The sequence below is a fragment of the Argiope bruennichi genome, chromosome 9 (assembly GCF_947563725.1).
Source record: "Argiope bruennichi chromosome 9, qqArgBrue1.1, whole genome shotgun sequence".
In the NCBI taxonomy this organism is placed as follows: Eukaryota; Metazoa; Arthropoda; class Arachnida; order Araneae; family Araneidae; genus Argiope; species Argiope bruennichi.
In genome coordinates, this window is record NC_079159.1 from 74,770,955 (window position 1) to 74,789,765 (window position 18,811).

The 18,811-nt window shown below is 29.3% G+C and overlaps 1 long non-coding RNA gene across 1 annotated transcript; it reads left to right on the forward strand.

Moving 5' to 3' along the window:
- Positions 1 to 9,945: 9,945 nt before the first annotated feature.
- LOC129984249 (uncharacterized) lies at positions 9,946 to 17,800 on the forward strand. The gene is made up of 3 exons (XR_008785475.1): positions 9,946 to 10,558; positions 13,438 to 15,599; positions 16,036 to 17,800. It is a non-coding gene; the product is annotated as an uncharacterized LOC129984249 (long non-coding RNA).
- Positions 17,801 to 18,811: the final 1,011 nt, after the last annotated feature.

The window sequence follows — 18,811 nt, forward strand, 5'->3', positions numbered from 1 at the left end:
CATACGAATTTACTTAACTTCCTAAATAGATGGCAGATCTTATTTGAGATAATTATTGTTATTTTAATCCCTAGAATAATATAAGGGCATTTGAGGTAATAATGCGTTTTCAACTGATTTTTGCATTTTAAATTACTTAATATTTTCCCTTAATTGCAGATTTAAAGTTAAAAATTTAGTAACTCGATAGCGAATCAGACTCGTCATTATATACGAAGGAGTTAAGAAAAACCAATGCATGCAATTGAGGGGGTAAAACTCACTTTTGGGGAGGAATATTAGTTTGCAATAACTTCGAATTAAACAAGTACTTAATCATAAGAACGCTTGTCTATAATTGAAGATAGGGGAATTCGTATTCAAGATCTAATTGCTTCTTAATAAAATGCATTGTTTTTTTAAGCCTAAATAAAATATATATTGAAAAATAAATACATAGGGGATCTAATATTTAAACAGTCCATTTTTCATAAGAATATTTTTAATATCTTACATAAAATAGTAAGTTTGTGCATATATTTACGAAATATTTTCTCCAATATTCTTAATAAACAATATCATTGTATCTTTTCCTTATTCTATATTGATCGTGTCATAACTATAGTAAGTTTTTTTTTTTTAATTAAATGTAATTTGGTGTATTTTTGTTGTGCACTTATTCTCCTTGGATTCGAAACACATCTGAATTCCAGCTCGTTGCTGCAATCCTGATTTAACAAATATTTCAGATAAGAAACTCCGCTGAAAAATCGATTTTTGGTGAAAACATCGAATATTTTTCATTTATTATTTTGGATTTCTGAAAACGCTTCTTTTATAAAATTTTTTCTTTCAACATTTATTTTATATAGCTTCCGATATAAGAGCATGCATTTGTTAATTTAGCTTGACACGTCATTGTGGCTCAAACTGTGTTTCTATCTATATTCTGCAATCTAGAATGGAATATGACTATATTATTTTTTCTAATTTTAAATCTCAGAGAAATTAAATCACAAGAGTTTCATAAAAAAATAGACTCAAATATTGACAATTTTTTTTATCGTCATTAAAAGAAACTAAAGACATTTTTTCACAAATTCCTTTGTATTTAGCAATGAAAGAAAGGATCAGCATCTGAATAAAAAAGAAGCTAAATAATACCTGATTTTCTTTAATTAAATGTAAAATTAATTATTATGAGTTATTTTGAAGCCGAATGAGGGATATTGTACTTGCTCCCCTGTCATATTTGTCCTGCCTCCCAGTCGGCAAATCTCTGCCGCCGCCTCTGGAAATAATATTATTATTAGAAGGTATATTTGTAAAAGGCAATACAATATTTCTGCATTGTAGGTAAACTAAAATATCTTCACGAGCATGAAATAAATATATAAATAATCCGTAATGAAAAATTATTTCTATGGCAGACAAGTATTCTTTCTAAGTAACTGGATGACAGATGATTCCCATAAATCCTCAGTAATTCTGAAAACTTGATATTCATTTTTATCTGTCTTTTTTCTCTATTTTGACTTCTATTGCTGTCTCTAACTTAATATTCTAAGATAAACGCTATATAAAAGTCATCTTCCTGTTTTTCTCTACGTAACAATATTTCTGCGATATCTTCACAATATTATACTAAATTCAGAATATCGAACAACATTGGGAAAATATCTTACAACATTGTTACGAATCTGTGATGCGGCTTCCCAGCATAGTTGGTTCCATAGGAGGTCCCAGAGCTTGGCGACTTTGGCGCCAAAATAGATTATACCCGATGGGTGGGACACCGGATGGGTGGTGAATTGAGTAGTGCGAGAGTAGTCGTGAACCAGATCGGAGAGTAGTCGGAAGCGACAGAGAAGAGTAGTCGAAAGCGACGGTGAAGAACTGGTCTTCCAGGGATAAGTGGAGCAGCGACGGAGTCAAGCTAGTGCTGAACTAAACTGTGCGCTACTGTCTGCAGTAGAGAGTCTTGTTATATGCTGCTGTTGTTGCTGCACATCTCGGCTGAAGATAATCGTCTTCGGTGCTGTATATAGTTGTCGTCTTTGTGCTGTCCTGTGTGTCCTCGTGTAAATAAACGTCGTTGTTTTATTTTCTACTGCCGCCTGGTGATTGAGCGTTCTCCACACCATATAACTTCCACTATCCAAACGAACCCCGGAAATTTCGCAACAATATCTTGTGCTAAAAGGAAACAACCATAAATTTGGTAATTTCGAAGCAATCTGGAATCGTAATTTTTGGAAAGAATTTAAATGCTAACTAGCATTTTCAAATTAAATGCTGAAATCTTGAGATTATCAGCTACATTAATTACTAGCTATATAAAATTAAAATTAAGGGGGGGAAATGAAATAAAGAGTAATTATATAAAAGACGTAAACTGATAAAATTACTACTAAAATAATCTTTTTCTCAAAACCAAAACGAAATGAAAAATATTAATTCCAAAAAAGTATCTTAAGTCAGTTAAACAATGTTTTTTCAAACAATTCAAAGTAATGCATGTTTGGAAATTAAAAAAAACACATGAATGAAAAAAGAAATAAAAGAGAATATTTTTCAAACTGCGTGAAATTTTGAAAACAACGTACCATATATTCTAATCATACACACTGAAATAAATCGGGATAACAAATATTCATCCATTAAAAATAATCTATAACAAATAAATAACTAAAATAATTTAATGATAAATATTTTATGAAATTGGAAAAGAGCATTTTTAAAGATATAAAGAAAGATATATAGAATACAAAGATATATAGATATAGAATATAAAGATATATAGATATAGAATATAAAGATATATAGAATAGATATAGAATATAAAGATATATAGAATAGATATAGAATATAAAGATATATAGAATAGATATAGAATATAAAGATATATAGAATAGATATAGAATATAAAGATATATAGAAAAATTATACATTTTTAGAAATATAAAAGCGCATTTTATAGCATGCGGATTGAAAGGGGGGAAAGAAGGGAACAAATATCTTTTCCACTGATATACAAAACAATGGATTGAAATAAAATTGTAAAATATAGCCATGATTGCTTCTCCATAGTCATGAAAATTTTATCTTTATCGAAAACTTGATAGTTAATTTGTCGAAATTTCTATAATTATCGAATATCCATGGAGACCAATCGGGTATTCGAACTTGTTTTGAAAAGAGTTGGAAATTCTAATGGTCAGCGCTTTAGAAGAGGTCGATTTCTTTTCCACTATCCATTGATGATGATGATGTCGTGTCCGCGTTACCACGGAAAGGGGGTGCAATAGCGTCTGAGGGTAAAGACCCCTGAACACCCGAAGGCAGAAGTCTGACTTCTAGCTCATATAAAGATGAAACTCACATATTCGCTTGCACAACCCCTTTTTACAGGGAGGCACATTCACACACCTCACAGATAGAACACAGACGAAGAACAACCATACCCGAACAGGGATTGAAACCCGGGAAGCCCAGATCACTCCACTATCCATTCCTGTGCCCATTAAACTGGAGGAAAGGATTCGTATTCACAAAAAAGATATTTATATAAAATTTCAGTTCATGTGTGTATCAGTTAATTTTTGTAAAAATTTTGAAATACTGCATGACTGTTAGGTCAAGTGCATAACATATGTTATATGTGTAGAAAGGATTTTATTACTTCAGCATTGCAATTCTATTTTACTTTCCACTGATACCAATCTTACTTAAGTGCTCTATAGTGGAGAGATCTGAGAGACTTAAAAGGTTATTGCATTTTTTTACTCCAGATTGAATGAAATCACAAGTAGTTTCATGAAAAGTGTACACTTGCAATTGCATCAGAATGATTGCAGCTATAACAGCACCATCGGACAGGGCTATAAAGAGTGGTAAGAAGGGTGCACCGCATACGACATTTAGTAATGAAACCTGTTCCTCAATTTGCTAAAGAAGAAGTTGATCCAAAGTAAAGTCGTGCTATACATAGACGCGTGCAGATTGGAACAACTCGCGGTGGTACGGTTTCTGATTCCGGAAGGTAAGTGGAATGCGAACATCTATCGGCGAATGATAATCCATAACAAGCACTGTATAGCTTGGTGTAAAAATTTTATGATAACAGTTGGTGTAAAAATTTTAAAGAAGGGTGGCAAATGACATCAGATCTGTCAACATCGGGCCAAGTAAGCACCGTGATCATCAAAGACTCCATTACCGCCTTTGATGAAATGATCAGAGATAATTGAAGAATTCGGATCTCTGACGTCAGTAACGAACTGTACTTGAGAAGGGAACAGTTCGCACTATCATCCACCAACACTTGCAATACAATCAAGTGTGTGAGGAATGGATACTGAAATACCTTACTTTTGATCATGAGAGATTAGGGATGACGAATATTTTCAGAGCGGTTATTACGTAACCGATATCAAAAAGTCACAAATACAAGTGATCAATACTTTTCAAAGAGGGGTGTGGTTCAAATCCTTGATACGATCTTACTGATGATATTTCAATTACAGGTTTTGGATCACGATGGAAAGTAACAATCGATACGATATCACTGAAATTTGCCGGGGTGGTGACTTTACTGGAAAGTAACAATCGATACGGTCTGTCCAACGGAAGCTCTCGAAAGAAATCTGTGATTGGATTGAAAAATGAACGGACCGGTTTTTGGAATTATCGTATCGTATCATTGAATTGCATATCACTGAAATTTATCGGAGCGGTGATTTCACCGGAAAGTGCGAGGCTTCACTGGAAAGTGCGAAGTCACCGCTCCACTTTACGGGAGTGACCGATATTCGTATTTGATGATGAGCTATTCCATACAGATCATTTTTAATTGCTCGTGACATGATTGACTTTGATTACATGTACTCTGTTTACTGCTGGCGCCATCTATTGGTAGAATATAGGACTAAAGTAAACCTTTTAAAGAAATGACATATATTTTTAACTCATCTTTTCCAGAAAATGGTTCATTCTAATAAATAAATTAAATAAATAGTTTTGAGAAAAAAAATAAAATTTAAGAAGTAAGCTGAAAAAGATAAATTAATTCAATCACACGTTAATTAAATTAGTAAATTAAGTATTAATTACAATTAATAGATTTTATATTTAATATTAAGTAATAACTTTTAATTAATAATATGATTGAAATAACAGATATTTGGAACGCATATTTAAAAATAACAATAGCAATATTAGTTGTTATTAAAAAAATCGGGGATTATGCATCTCTCAGAGAGATAACTGATGGGCCTCAGTATCCAGCATTTCATTCTTTATGAGTAGAATGCTGCATTTCTGGAAGGCATTGTTGCGGGTAACGAGTCCTAGAGTCACCACCACGCACTCTCGAATTCGAGAAAATGAGCATGCAATGAAGATATTTTATCTCCGCTTTCAAGCAAATCTAAAGCAATGATGAGTGCAGGAAAAAGACTGCTTTCATTTTTATTTGATTGCCTCAACTGATTTCCTGTCCAATTCAACAAAATACTGCAGTACTCTGACTAAACTACGGAAAGCAATCAAAGCTTCTCACAAAACAAGTGGTCCTTCTACGTGACAATGGTCGCCTGCATATCACCAGTGTAACCCAAATGACGTTAAACAAATTCCGTTGGGGAGTAATGAAACACTTAATTCATAAAGGGATTGAAAATTATTACAAAATATCTTTATCATTATTTTTGAAACATATTTTGGTTATTTAAAATAAAAAAGGCCCCAAAAAAATTTGCTTGAATTAAAAATACATCTGAAAATAAAAAATATATAATTCTTTTATTATATTTAAATAAAAACCAATCACAGGGATATTTCAGTTTAGGATACAGAAAACAGTTTATTTCAAAACGACATGCTTAAAGCAAGTATTTTTATATATTAAAATATGGCAATATTTATGGAAATATTAACAACAATTATAAACAAAGGAGAAAAACAATGAAGGACAACAAAACAAACACTTGAATTTTACATCAATTTTTGTTCCATTTTCGTTTTTGATAGGTGGGATTCACACAAATGCACAAATGGGAAAAGTTCCAAATAAACATAAATTTAAGCATTGAAAATGCAAATTAATCATGAGCATCGAATTACTGCATCGTAATTCATCGTGAACCAAGATATGGATAATTCGATTTTTTTTTCAAGAATTCATATAGAAAAAAATCGTTTTTCAATGAAATATCAATTTTTTTTTTCACTAAATCGAAAATTGGCACTGCCGTAACTGGGTATATGTTCTTGACTAGGAATGAGTGAACGAATCGAAACGTCCCTTCATGACCTATAATAAAGTGGTCCAGCTAAAAAGTAAATGAAATAAAAAGAATAAAATTACCCAAGGGGAGAAGAAAGATGTTGGAATGAATAAACGGTGTGAATTTTAAGTAAATTACAGCATAACTTTATGTTAAAGAAATGTGTTTATGTACTTTAAATGCTTTTTTCTCAAAATTGATCATTTCTTAATATTCCCGTACCTGTGACATTATTTTTTAAAATTCTTTCTATGCTATAAATTTCAAACTTGGTATGTAGATTTAAATATCTTACTAATGTATATAATCCCAAATCTATCATAATTTTGAATTTCATAGCCCTTTATTCTCTTGGCAGTTGTACAAATTTTTAGAAAATTCTATATTATTCTATATTATAAACTATTATTAAAAAATTACTTTAAAAAATACATTTTTAGAATTTTTATTAGATTCTAGATAAACGAGTATAAGAAAAATATCTCTTAATGTTTGCAGTTTTTGTCCTTTTAGTTTTGTTTTAATGCATCATGAGTTTTTGTAACTTTTTTCTAATTTTTATAATAAAATTTAACTTAACTACTAATAAAATATTACAACAATAGAAAGCATTTTTTAAACTTTGATTTCATATTTGTTGCCACTAAGGAAATTTTTTTTATTCACTTTTACATGTTAACAATATGGTAAATGATATTTGATTCAGAAAATGCATTAACGGTTGTATTTAAATGCCAAATAAAATGCTATCGACATTTTGAAATTTGTGAGTGCGTAGGATAATGCAAAGGGTAAGATAAAGTAATCCCGAAATGTTTTAGAGGTAAATCAGAAAAGTTAAAAACTGAGGAAATTTTGCATGTCCCATAAAATGACTTTGTACTTCTATTTTATTCTCTAATTTCAATGTGCTGCCATTACAAAAAAAACTCTTTTTTTTGCGTAATTAAACTATTTTATAAAGATAAACATCTGAGCAACTTATATAAAATATTTTGTTTTCATAAAAAATAGTTTAGGTCAATAACTATATTATGTTTTAAGGTATAAATGAAAGTCCATAATTTTATTTTAAAGTTAGAAGACCAAAATTTTGTTAAATAGTAATTTTGAAACCAATATATATAAACTAATGAAATTTGGTTTCCTAGAATAACAAATGATATAGTTTTAAAATTTGATCAGAAACATGAGTACTGTCATCGGAAATTGTGTAGTTTTGTTTTTATTTTAATACATAGACGGCCCCTTATGAAATATTTAATTCAAATATCTTCAAGGGGACGTTAATTCTTTTTTATACCTTTTTATGACTGTAAGACGAGGAATGCCAGAATAAAGCTGGGTAGCTCCTTTTTTTCCCTTGACAGTATAATTTTTTGTAATAATAAGGAAGCCTACCTTATTGGGATAATTCCACTAAAAAATATGCCGCAGAATTTCGTTAAATAAATTTCCGATTAAACTAATTCTGTACCGCGATTATAAATTGGCCGCTATTCAAAGTTGAAAAAAGTGAAAACTTTGACAACGCGGAATAGCCAAGACCATCATATTATACTTAATAAAATAGTTATGCGTACTAAAATAGTTAGTTCTGTTCATCTTAATGTACTAATATCATGTAAACAGTGATGGGAGGGCAAGGGGATATTTATGCTCCGAGTTCCAGTTTTATGGAACGTTATCAGAATAAAACATTAATGCCGTTATATCATTTTGTAAAATGAAGTATCATGAAGGAACGATAAAATACAATTAAAATACAATGGGTGTTCAAATAAAAAGGTACGAAGCGACACTGTGGGTATAAATGAAAACTTTATTCAGTATACACCATAGGCCTGAGCACCGCGATCCCATTGATTAACGAGCAGAAGGATTCCTGCGGCCGTGACGAGACTCAGTCCTTCACAGCGTCCTTGAATTCGCCGAGTTGAAGCGCTTCCCTTTCAGATGTTTTTTCCGGGGAACCAAACACATGAAAATCGCAGGGTGATATGTCTGGGCTGTAGGGTGGATGGGTGAGCTACTTCTATTTGAACTTGGCCTGTTCCGCGTGTGTGGCGTGTGGACGCGCGTTATCATGTAGCAGAATCACACCCTCCGTGAGTAGCCCCCGTCTTTTGTTCTTGATGGACCTGCGTAGTCTTCGGAGTGTCTCACAGTACACATCGGAGTTAATTGTTCTTCTGTGCTCGAGGAATTCAACAAATAGCGGACCTTGGACAGCGAACTCAAGGATGCTGTGAAGAATTGGGCCACAGGAATTCTGGGAACAAAGAATCCTTCGATTCGTTAATCAATGGGATTGTTGTGCTCAGGCGTGTGGTGTATATTTTGACTAAAGTCTTCATTTATAACCACAGTGTCGCTTCATACCATTTCATTTGTACACCCCTTGTAATATCACTGCTTAACATCATCTATATTTACTAAACCACTGGTAACAACTGCCGGGGAATTATACTATCCTTATTAACTAAAGATATTGTGCAGTGTTTCCACGATGTCTTTCAGTATTCTAATACCGGCCAATATGCTGAAGAACCATAACAATGTTGCTAGGCATTTTATACTAATGGGGATGTTTCTGGTCTCTCTTAGCCTCACTTCGATACAGCATATAAAGTCAAAATAGTGTTAAAAATTTATTTTGTTAGAGAAATTCCATAATTTCAGAACATAAATACTTTTTTAACTTTACTTTCTGAGCCTTAATGAATATATTAGGCTCAGGTTTCGATTTTGAAATTATTTTGCGGATGAATCAATGTTTATTTTTTAGGAATTTTTTTCTTAAGAAAAAATATACTGCTACTTAAATTAGGTGATTTGTTTAAATACTTCAAAATTTGTAAATCTGCTTTTAATGGATTTTTGAAATAAGCCATTCAGTTAGCTTTTAATATGTAGGGGATAACTGAATGCTTAGAAAAATTAAAATACATGTTTGTGAAACACTCGGATATCAGAAAACACACATAAAATGAAAAAAAAAAAAATCAAGCTTTATTATTGTAGCAGTTTTCACCCGCAATATCAAAGATCTCAAACTTCATTAAAAAAAAAGATCCATTCTACCAATTGGTATTAATTTTTTAAAATATTAATGATTAAAGCCTGTTGTTCTGCTGGATCCTCTATGCAGGTTCGCATTCAAAGCAATCGGCGCTCAGCATAGCCTCTCTCTCTCGAAAGAAATATGTCGAGGATAATGGCTGCCAATCTTCTCTCTAATGCGACATTTCTTCTCTTCGCAAAAGCTTCTATCCATGTCGCATCGTACGGAATGTCTGATCTTCATTCATCAGATCCGAATAATCTAACTAGACCTGGATTCAAGTGTTTAGACGGAAACATCAAACTCGGATCCGATAGCTTGACCAGTCAGATCTGGGCTTTTGATTCATTTTGCGAATCCGTATTCTCCGTTTCCGGAACTTGTGCGGCGTTAAAGTCAAATTTTTCGCACTTCTCTGTGGATAGTCATTGCTTTTGGAAGAGATGATTTTAATTTCTGTCTGATATCTGAAGATCTCTCCTAAAGAACATTTAATATAAATACCTGGATAATGTTGACTGAAAACTTAAGAATTCTGATAATGTTTTTGTGTATTATTTTTCGAATTCACTTGCAGTTAACAATGTATAAAAGAACTGCTGTTACTGTATGTAATAAACCATTTACGTTTTATCAATTTCCTTAAATTTTCGTCAATCAAAATTATTCCTTCGAGCTTTCAAGCATTTTAAAGTCTATTAACTGTAACTTCCAGAAATAAATCGATGTTAGTTCTTTCCATTGTTTTCATTCGAGGCGGATCAACAATATTTAATTTTAAAAGGCATTTATTCTTTCATATTAAAACATAGTCACATTTTTGTAAATTATATAGCTAACCAATTGTTCTTAAATATAATTTATTAGTGGATTTACTAAGTCTTACTAATGAAGAGCCATATATCTGTGAACTATTGAACTTGATATAATCATTTAAATTTAATTTAAAAATACATAAGCTTATGCATATTAAAGAAAAATTGCTGCTTTTGATGTCTACAATGAGAGGTTCTTTTGGAATAGACACTGTTTCACAAATTTATAAAATATGTGGCATATGTTAAAAAATGTGGCATAATGTTTATGTGTAAAAGAGATTTTAATGAATATAATCCTGTCAAAAAGGATCCTTATATATATATGAATTGTGTGGTGAAACATTTTCTGCAAATTTTTGCTAGCAAACATGTTTACTAAGTCATCAAGAAGAAAGGCACTAACATATATGGTAAAGAATTTTCTTGGAAAAATCTGTTTTAAACAGACATTATCTTATTCATACAAAATAAAAGCATTATAAATGTGATTTATGTTTGAAAGCATATTCTGAGAAAAGAAGATTTAAAAAAATGCTTAGTAATGATAGTAAAAAAGGAAAGATAAAAGTATATGCTGAATAAATTTTTTTTTAAAAGATGCAATTGTATTCACACAAAAGAAAATTGAAAAAAAACCATGATTTTGTTTAGAAAAGAATAGTAAAAAAAAAGCAGAAATTTGATATAGTTTTCATTTATAATCATATATTAGAAAAAAACAGATTTTATATTCAAATTATGTTAAATGATTGTGTAAGAAACTCAGAATTTATATTGAAGCTATATTGTAATATCTTTCACTAAGTTGCACATACAGATGCTGAACAAATTATTGCTTGTGCCCCTCTTCATCATACAATACTTTTTCAATAACCCTTCATCATCTTCGCTATACAATTCCTATAACTGTACTCCTATAATCTTTTTACTTCTCTCTGATTCTGTGCTTTCCATGCTGTCTGACCTAGCACTTTTCATAAGAAAGAAGCATAAATATTTAGTTCTATTTTTGTGCATTCCATTTCACAAAACAAATCTGGAAATAAGAAAAAAAAAAAAGCTTTTTAAAAAATCTTGGTCTGACAGTTTCCAAAGATTTTTCATATTCTCTCTCCATTATATAGTAACTGCATCTGCTTACATCAATAAATTCTTCAGTTTTACCTTAAGAAATTCAGTATCATGAATGTCAAAGCTAAGCAGACATGAATGTAATAAAGTAACACACATCTGTTGTGAGCATAGCAATTGAAAAGAGATATAATTGTTACTTTTGGATTATATGTTCACTGCATCAATTTATATCATAGTGAAATGAAGGCTTTTCAAACATTAGAAGATGTAGAACATGTTACAAATTCAGAGATTTCATGAAAAATTGTGACTATTTGCTGGTTTTATATTTAAACAAGAGCACAGGGAATGATGGAAACAAAACTGAAGACAGTTAATTCATTATTTAAGTTTACTTCGGTGTTTCTAGGACAAATATATATTACATACTTAAATTCTATATTTATCTTATTGATTTTTTTTATCTGGAATGAAAGTGCTTATTCTTTGTTGAATATTTTTACATACATGTTACAATATATATTTGGTACTTTTCCATTAACAAGACTGAACAAAAGCCTATTATATCATTGTGATAAGTTACCAAAGTTTAGTAATAATTTTCATGAGCATTTCTTAATAATGAATGTTGTTACGAATAGAATAGCATCAAGTTCAAATTTGTTACAAATCAGTCCAACTAATAGAAAAGTATCATCTACATGTCATTCTAATTGTAATCCAATAAATCTATTTTTCATAATCAGAAATTTTATAATTACATTATAAAAGTGAATATATTCAACATTTTTATTATAAATATAGTTGCATGCAAAGTTTTATAAATAGGTTATTTCCAATATGAAGTATGATTTGGAATTAAAAAATGATAATTATATTTCCATACATTTTCAAAGAATTTATGATACTTTTGCAGAGACATAGTAAAGGTAACTTGTTCCTAGAATGCAATATTTAATTTTTGCTTTCTCTTTCGTCTAGATCTTCAACTTTCGGTTTAAAAGACGTGAAAATATTTCCATGACACATCTTAAGATTATTGCATGGAGTTTTCATAATGCTATTAATGTTTCTGTGAGCCCCTGTATGTTTACATTGATTTGAAGCAGTTGTTACCAGGCATAAATAATTAGCTGGAAAATCTCTTTTCTTTTAATGTTGAAATAACAAAACATATAGATATTGCCAAGTATAGCAAATTGCTCTGTAAATTTGAATAAAAGAATTATTGCTTGGCAAGTAACACCACCTATCTCAATATAAAAGATTTTACAATAATTACAATTTTCCAATTTCAAGACCAATATGGCAAATTTTTTTAAAACATAATTGTATTATATATGGTTTTGTGTTGCAATTCGTGGTTTCGTGTTTCGTTGTTTCGTGTATCATATATCAGATGCAAAAAACAATAATAAAAAATCTTTTGTATTAATTACTTTAAAAAATATTTTTTAGGGGGGGAGGGGGTGTTGAGATAATTGGTGTTACTAAGTGATGAAATATTTTGCAGGAAATAGCTGTTAAGATACTTGGAAAATATTGATTTCTCATTACATCACACATTACATCTGTTGAATATTGTAAAATCTGAATAAGTTTAGTCAATTATAATCTGTTTAAGTCACATATTGAAAATTTTGAGAAATATTATTATAATAGTATATATGATCATTAATTTATAAGTGTAAGTGAATTCTTCAATGTATTTTTGAAAATAATTTTCATGTCTATAGAACTTACTAATATGCCTTTTTTTTTCCAGATTAATATGGAAATTTAAATTGTTTTGAAATATAATTAATTCTTTTTTATTTCATTAATAATTTCATTTAGAACTTTTGTTATTAAAATGATGTATTTGTCATGGACTTACATTTAAAAGATGTTTAGTGTTTGATAAGTTAAAGTTATTTGGATTTATTTGTTGGATTATTCTAATACTTTTGCTTCATTTGTGGATATTTACATCTCTGAGTTACTTGGTGATTTTCAGATTTCACCTAGATCTTTTACTTTCCATTATACATAATGCAACCACTTTGGTGATGTGTCTCATTTGTTTTCTCTTAAACCCGCGACCTGTAAATATCCACAAGTACCTTTTTTTCAGATGTTTCTTTAGATTTTTAAATGTCCTTTTTTGACATTCAGTGTCATATTATTAAAATGGAAATAAAAACACTGATCTGATTTCTTTTTAAATTATCTATAGGTAACCAGTGTGCAACAGTCCAAAGTATGTGTTCTTTCTTAGCACATTTAGGAATTGATGGGATTTATATAGTGCATCAGCCAGGAAGACAGCTTAAGAATCTAAGCGATCCTTAAACAATGCAATAAAAATAAACTTCTTTGAAGAGTAAAAAGGTAAATCCTCAATTAATACATTGCACCCTTATCAAGAAGGGTTGGATGAAATGGCTGTTAAAGATGTCTAAGAACTACTGGTAAAAGAAGGAACTAATGGAGCAAATTTGGTTGAAAGGAGCATCTGAGAAGAAAAAGATTTAATTGAACAGCTACGTGGAAATTTGTCCATTAAATTAAAGGTCAAGTGAAATAAATGTTTACAAACATTCAATGCTTCATAGCAAAATTTATAAATCTGTTTATGACCCAAAATAATTTAATTTTTATATATTTATAAATTGTAGTGAATGTACTTGGATACAATACTGAACAAAATTTAGACGATGAGCTATTTTATCAAAAATGGAAGTGCCTTTATAGAAATGACAAAAGGAGGATTATCTTATGCTTAAATATTAACTTTCTCAACCAAGTATTTATCATTATATGGTCACTAAGATACACATTCAGTAACTAAATATATAAAAGTTGTATTGGGTAAATGATTAAAATAACTTATATTTCGTTGAAAATAGCTTCAATAAAGATATTAAGAATAAAAATCAATATATATATATATATATATATATATAAAGGATCCCAATTTCCTTTTTGCTTAGTTTATTTAGTATTTTTATTTTCTCATATATTTGTATAGCAAAACATTTTTTAGACCCTTAATAATTGCATTATGTGGGGTGTTACCTATATGGATACTATTTCATAAACAGAACCCTAGATAAGACTTGTCAGCTATTACTTCCTGAATGATAAATCATTTAAAGAACAATGACATTTAAATTTACTGGTGATTGTAGCTCCATTGAAGGAATTTCTATTTCTGTATTTTCCTATCTAATTTTTATATCTGCTTTATTCCACTGCAGAAAAAAATATAAAGTAACAGTTCAGTTTATAAACCCATCTCAGATTGAATAAAATGTAAGGGTTTTTTTTTCTGTTTTGCAATGTTATATTTTAAATTTTAAAAAAATCAATAAATGAACTAAATATAAATAAAAGAAATAAACCTTATATTATCATAAAGTCTACTATTCTGACAAAATTGCTGACCGATCAAAATAAAATGGAAAATTTTAATATCAATTTGCCTTAAACTAAAAGCTTTTATCTTTTATTTTGAGCACCAAAGAAGAAAATTTAACAATCCAATTCCATAGGAACAAACAATATTAAAATAAATTCTGATTATATGTTAGTAAGGTTTTAATGAATTACTTATTTTCTGTTTGGATGAATTATTTACTTTTGTTTTAATTACATATAAGAATAAAGAATATGTCAACTAGATTTGAACAAGCAGTAGTTTATACTTAAAACAAGCAAAGGATGAAATACTGAATGCATAATTCTCATGTATTAATTTATTCGATGATTAACTAACCCTGAGAGTTCCATAAGCTACTTTTGTAATAAAAATTTTATTTTTTTACTATGAAAATGTTTAAAATTAATTCACAAGAGAAGAAGATTATATATTATTATATATAAAAACATTGTGATATACATAAAATTTTGCTTGTACATTTTAAAAATCTGTTTTCAATATATAATTTCAAAATAATTGCTTCAATTTATTATAAGTACTTTTTTATATAATTTCTTATTTTATTATTAATATTTTATTTCAAATATAATATATTTATCAGGTAATGAACTCCCAGAAATTCTCTTTACATATTAAATGGATTATGAGGAAATAATAAAATGGTTATAATTCACTCTTAAACATTTCATATTGCATCTTTGATATTATGTACTGTAGGGTTCAGCATAATATTGATGATTTCTAAATAATAGTTTGATCTGTTATATCAAAACATGTATGCTTTTATATATTTACATTCTGTAATTCTCACTTTTGCCAATCTCTTGAAAATTATTACAGGTCTTTCAACATAGTTTCAATCAAAGATGATCAGAGATATTGCTGTGAAATTCAACATGGAAATTTCATTCATTCATGGAAAATGTATTGTGCATACAATAGGCTGTTCATGAAGTGTAAACACTCAACGTACCTTAAGTAGTGCATGTAGTGGTTTTGGAAACTTCCTATTCCATTAGTGCTGTTTCTCTTATGCTTAATTTTTCATAGTTTTGTCTTATTTGATTTAATAATAATTTCATTCATTTTATGTTAGCAACACTTGAAGCTAGAATTTTATATTTTTTGGAAAATATAAAATTAATCATGTGTGAAATATAGTTTTTTATGCTTGCAAACAGTATATATTTTTAAGAAATGGAAAAATAAATTTTCATAAAATGCATTCACAGCAATTATGTAATTTTTGTTAAAGCTACACTGCCTTTTCCTAAATTATTCTATTTGTCATCACTAACTTTTAGTTTTCTTCTATGAGCAGATGTATGTTTCACACATATGTATTCATGTTTACTATGTAAGTTAAAGCTTTCTTTTTTTTTGTATTTTCAGGTATTCAATCTGAGCAAAAGATCATCCCACTTTTTTTACAGTCTATTGTAAGTAATCTTTCCTTTAGATATAAATGTAGCTGGTGTAGCTATGGCACCAACATCTATTCTGAGCTCAAGCATCATATGTATATCCATACTGGTGGAAAACCGTTTTCTTGTGAAATTTGTGGCAAGAAATTCAGTCATCCAACTACTCTACAAATGCATGTTGCCATTCATGTTTCCTTGAATGAAAAGGCCCTGGAAAGTTCCTTTTAATGAGTCAAGTCACAATATTCATAACATTGCTTAAAGATTTCTTATATACCGAAGAACCAGGAAAACTGGTACACCTATCTAATATTATGTAGTTTCCCCCAAGCAAGCAGAAATACTGTGAATGACATGGCATAGACTCAATTAACATCAAAAGGTATACTGGAAGCAACTGTCATCATAATTTCCACAGAACAGTCCTCAAATCTTTAGGAGTGTAATGTAGTGGAAATTTCTTCTGAACAGCATGTTAAAAAGCATAGCAAATATGTTTAATAATTTTCATGTCTGAAGATTTCCATAATCAATAGAAGGGTCTAATATCAAAAGAATGTTCCTGGAGCCACTTGGCAGCAATTCTCGATTCATAAGATCTCGCATCATCCTGCCAGAATTATAGAAATCCATCAGAATTTACAATGATCATGGATGTGTATAGGTGGACAGAGAGGATATTTATGTACCTGTCACTTGTCAGATTCATCTCTTGACATATCTGGCATTCTATATCATGTTAATTGTACATGCACCATATCATCCCAGAGGTTCCACCAGATTGATCAGTTCCCAGAAACACCAGATTTAACAATATGTAAAGTCCACAGATTCATTAGCTTGTCTCCATATCCATACATGTCCATTGACTCAGTACTACTGAATATGAGATTCGACAAGAGACAAGGCAATGTGTTTTGAATCATCAACAGTATATAATAGTGATATTGGTCTTTTGTGCTGTCTTGTCAAAATGGTACACTAATGGGCTTTCAGCTTCAGAAGCCTATAACAATGATGGCTGATTGAATAGTTTTCATCATGCCCCAGTATTGAAATATGTGGCTCATTTAAAGATTCTTGTCCGTTGTCAATGGCCCTGTTCTTTCAAGGTCTTTTTTCAGCCAATGTCAGATTCAAATTTCATCAGCCCTTCAAAAATGCTTTGTCCCAACTCTAGTGTGTTGACTCTAATGCCTCATTCGAAATCACTTGCATCTTAATAACCTGCCATTGTAACAACAAAAATTGATCTTACTTCTCTGCTATGTATCTGTTGTCTTGTATTGGACCGACCACACCATGCTACACCAATTGGTTGCATAGCTCCTTTATTGTTATAGAAAAATAATGCGTGTATTTGATAAATAAAATACTGTGGAGTTACCCCTGTGGGTTTCAAGTGTTCCAAATATGTGAAAATTTTATTGACCTTCTTTTTTATATTTTCTAATTTTAACATTTTCTGTTTCTGTGATTGCAGTCTGAGAAGCGAGTCATTTTCATCTTGTTTCATTTTTACTGTGAAAAATCTAAGTCATTAGTGTAATATTAGTCATAATTAGTATGTGATGTATAAAGTTTCATGGTGAAATTTTTATTGCTAACATACTTCAACTAATAAAGAAAAAATATGATGCAATATTTTTTTAATTACTATTTCTTTGGGTCACAAATTTAAAAAAAAAAAAAAGCTAGTTTAAAGGACTATTTTGTAATTGACTTTTTAAGGAATAGTTAAAAGAAAGCTAAAAATATTATATTATTTGCAATATCATTTTATACTTATTTATCAAATAAACAATTCTTATTTTGTCCTTTTTTATATAATACAAACTAAATATATAGCTTTCTGAATGGTAAAAAATTCATTTTTTAATTATAATATATATTTATTCATTTATAAAAAGGTATTTCACTTATTTAACTCATCTATTGAACAACAATAGTTGTAGCTTTTCTATTAATACAGAATTTTTCATTTTATTAGTATTTGGAAATTATATATTTATATATAAATATATATATATATAATATGGAACATTACTTTTCTTTTCAAATTCATGTGTCTTTTAAGTATGTTTTTTTATAACATAAACAATGTTTTTCTTATTTGTTATTTTTACTTATGAAAATGTTTTTTTTTTTCTCATATAAAGATATACTTTATTATTTAAGCAATAAGTTCAATATTGCTGTTTTTAATTTTTTATATGAAGTCTCAATTATTTGTGAGATTTAATGCATGTAATTAAAAAATATATAGCAGGTATTAATGTAAATTTTTGATTAATATAATATATTTAAATCAAAACAATCAATTTGTAAGATATCTTAAAGACCTTATCTTAAGATATCAACGCATACACAAATTATTAAATATGATAGTTTCTATATAGAAGTTTATTACATACTGTTTATTTATGATGTATTTATCTCAAAATGAATGTTGCTCAGGGAATTGCTTTAAAATTAATAATTTTTTGTTCTATTTCTTTTTTTCATTTATAGATATTAATTGACTTAGTCTTACAGATTTAATCAATGAGTCATTTATTATTTTTGTATTTTAGACTAATTTATTTGTATATTTTTGTATATAGTGTATATTTCACTCTTTAGTTTAGAATTGTAAGTTTCTTTTTTATGTCAAGAAGTTTTAAATATATATTTATTTACTTATCTTGGAAATAATAATATTTGCAATTATACTTTTATAAAATGACTGTAAAAAAATCTTCAAA